This window comes from Gouania willdenowi, chromosome 9 (assembly GCF_900634775.1).
Source record: "Gouania willdenowi chromosome 9, fGouWil2.1, whole genome shotgun sequence".
Lineage (NCBI taxonomy): Eukaryota > Metazoa > Chordata > Actinopteri > Blenniiformes > Gobiesocidae > Gouania > Gouania willdenowi.
This window is the reverse complement of record NC_041052.1, coordinates 26138490-26142140: the sequence shown is the minus strand read 5'-3', so window position 1 is coordinate 26142140 and position 3651 is coordinate 26138490. Positions and strand designations below refer to the sequence as shown.

The 3651-nt window shown below is 38.6% G+C and overlaps 1 non-coding gene across 1 annotated transcript; it reads left to right on the top strand.

Moving 5' to 3' along the window:
* Window positions 1–211: 211 nt before the first annotated feature.
* On the top strand, window positions 212–318 carry LOC114470478 (U6 spliceosomal RNA). Its single transcript, XR_003674878.1, has one exon. It is a non-coding gene; the product is annotated as a U6 spliceosomal RNA (small nuclear RNA).
* Window positions 319–3651: the final 3333 nt, after the last annotated feature.

Here is a 3651-nt window from a genome sequence, read left to right as displayed (position 1 = left end):
TTCTTTGCGGGTCCCAACCAACAAAAACGGTACCGAAACCGGGTCAAAGAAGAAATATCGGCTCTACCTCCGACCAAGGTTCAAATCAAAATCTCTCGCTCGTTCAATTTAGCCATTTAACGGCTCAAAATGTCAGGAAATGCCCGCACCATGCTCGAGAAGGATTGTGTCCTATCAGCATATATATACCGTGTGAGAACCTTAGAATATTGTGCGGCTACAAGCCACACGTATACTAAAATTGGAACGATACAGAGAAGATTAGCATGGCCCCTGCGCAAGGATGACACGCAAATTCGTGAAGCGTTCCTTATTTTATTATATTTTTAAACATTTATTTCATATTTTATTCATGCCTGATACAGCGCAACAGCGGCGGCTGGCGGCGCAGGCGAGAACAGCAGAGCAGAGCGCTCAGCTGATCTACGGCGAAAAACCTGTGTAAAGAAGCTTTAAAACCACAATACACATTCATTAAAACACTCAAACACACGAGTAAAACCATCCGAACGATATATCTAGATATTTAAACAAGTTTGGAGAAAAAGCTGAGATCTACGGTGTAAAACCCGTGACAAGCAGCTTTGAAACCACAATATACATTCATTAAAACACTCAAACACATGCGTAAAACGCTGAGCAGTGGAAGTGAATTGTTGTGTGTGCTTTCAAATCAAATCAGTATTTGTTTTAGGTCCGTGTAAGAAGTATAGTTCATGTGCAATAGTTCATAATGTATCATAATACATGTGGGTATTGCTTAGTTTCATTGCCCGACTTGGCGAATGCAAATAAATGTTGACTCACTGTCGTCTTGTTTTATTGAGCAAAGACGTGCAAAGCTACTTGTTGCATTATCCAACTTGTACAATGAAAATTAAACCAAGGATGTCAACAACCAGAAACACACAGCTCGCCTTCAAAATAAAGCTGCCTAATTTATGGTTCTGAACCGTGTTTATCTGTGTATGTTTTCATAAAGGACGTACTATTTTTCTGTAAACTTACTGTTTATCCTCTGCTTTGTTCAAGCCATGACATCAGCTCAAAAAGGGGATCCCTTGTACGTTTAACTTTTAACTAAAGTGAGTTTTGACGTTGTAAACCATGACGTAAAGTCACCAGCAGATGGAGCAGCGAGATCACAAAGTGGAGCTCCAGGTACAAGTGGTCATCAGGTGAGTTCACATCCTGCATCATAGTTCACACAGTGGTGTTGGAGTGCAGACATATCTGAGCGGTATGGTCAGAGGTCTACAGATACAGATTGCAACCTTTCAGAAAACAAAATAAGGGACACCCACAAGCCCATGAACACAATCCTCAAAAATAGATACATTTGGAAATAGAAGTGTTCCCCAAACTTTATTGCCCCCATTAGCTATGTTATACATTGTTTCTGCAGGCTCGTCTAAACTCTTTCCTGTGTCTCGTCCAACATAAACCTTGAATGTAAGCCTTTTTATTCATTTATTTAAAGCATTTTCCATGTTTTAAAATCTGAACTTCACTTTTGTGCGTATTTTAAAAAGTTGTCTCACAAATTATTGATGGGAGGAAAAAAGCCTGTGCACATGTAAAAAAAAAAAAAAAAAAAATCAATCTACTTAATATGCCTATTTATATTGCCTAATACTACAATAATAGTAATAAAGTATCTTTTATTTGACTTTAAAACCTTCACATCCCAAACAATAAATCAAATTCCAGTATTCTATTAAATCAATCCAATCATGATGTGCCTTACTGTATCAGCCTCATGGGATGATGAAGACCTTCTCAGATGGTTCATATATACAGTGTTGTACTGATAAAAAAAACAAGCGGTTCTTTGTATACTTTCAATCCATTTCTAGGTCATTTGTCAATCCAGGAAGTGAATTACGGATTACAGATGACTGAGGGTTGATGCGTGGGGATTGGATATTGATGTTTCTGTGTCGCATGTTGATAAATGAGGATCCACTCTCCCCTGCATTCAGCTCCAACTTTTCCCAAACATCTTACAGTTCTACAGTCCCGTTACAAACAGTATGCAGTGACACGTTCTCTACATCAAGTCAGGTTCATTGGGATTCCATTCAAACTACATATTAATTAACAAATATTCCAACTCGAATAAACTCACTTTAGGGTTTCTTCTTCATTCCACCATGCACTACCCGTTTAGATAAAACAACCAAAAGGGTCTGTTGCTTTTCAGTCATAGTAAAGTTTTTTTTTAACATTTTTTTTCATTGTTGGATTGGAAAGCTAAAGAGAAAGCAAATGTTGCCTAAATTAGGCTAACAGCTGACTTAAATTTGTGCTTGATCAACAATTTGTCTTAGAGTGGTGAGAATGTTGTTAATTGATATAGAACTGTCATTATTGTGACACAAATGACCCACAGAACATTAATTAATTGGCTGCACTTCCACCAACCAAACATTCTGAAACATAATATAATCAAGTAGACAGTGATCCAGCAGGTCTCAGTTGGACCTGGGTTGGCCGTGTGAAGGTATCGTCATGACGCAATCCAACTGAGCACATCCAGTCCGTGTCCTGCAGCAGGACATCATCCCGACTCTCTTGCTTCTCTCACTGCAGTAGATCACAGTAATCTGGTAGATCAGATTCCACCATGGTCCATTGTGACTTTCTGCAAAAACAATTACCACAGATAGATGAGTGGTCAGTTCTCTGAAGGTATCTTTGAGTCACAGCTAGTGTAGTTAATATACCACCTACAGTAAGCTATAAAATACTAAAACGTTTAGTGAGCTAACCCTAGCTAGTTAACTCATAACATGGTATCACGGTTACAGTTGAACATCTTAATGTATCATCATGTCAGCCATAAGACTGAGTTTAGTACTGTTTACTTACTTTTAAAGTTGGCTCCAGGTGAAAAGCTCCACTTTGTGTCCTCGCTGCTCCATCTGTTGGTGAGCGTTAGCTACTTAACGTCATTGTTTACGTCAAAACTCACTTGAGTAAAAAAATAAAAGTACAAGGGATCCCCTTTGTGAGCTGATGTCATGGCTTGAACAATGTTAAAACTTTCCCCCATGTATTAAAAAGTGTAAACCTTTGAACCACAAATACCTTACCTCTTTCTCAGACATTGAACAAAGCCAAAAATAAACAGTAAGTTTACAGAAAAAAGAACATCCTCAATGAAAACATATGCAGCAAAAACGATTAAAAATGCGCAGTATTATTTTGAAGGCGAGCTGTGTTTGTTTCTGGTTGTTGACTTCCTTGTTTCAATTTTCATTCTACAAGTTGGATAATGCAACAAGCTGCGCTGAATAGCTTTACATGTCCTTGCTCAATCAAATAAGACTAAGTACATTTCTGGAAAGTAAAAAGTGTTTATCGACCGTGAGTCTGAAGAAACCTGGTGGAGGTGTCTCACGGGGTGCCCGGAGAGATGAAGAAGCTCCAGTGTCACGTACTGAGTGTACCTCCGTACTGAGATTACAACCCTAACAATAATCCAATAAATAAAACACATTTCCGTTCACTTTGAAAATAAAACTCAACTATATTTTAAGCAAAAATAAATTTTCCGGTAGTGCGCATATACAATCTCAGTACGATGCGCACTCAGTACATGACACCAGGGAAGGAGCCACAATCGTCAGTTGTGGAGGAGTGGAGTCC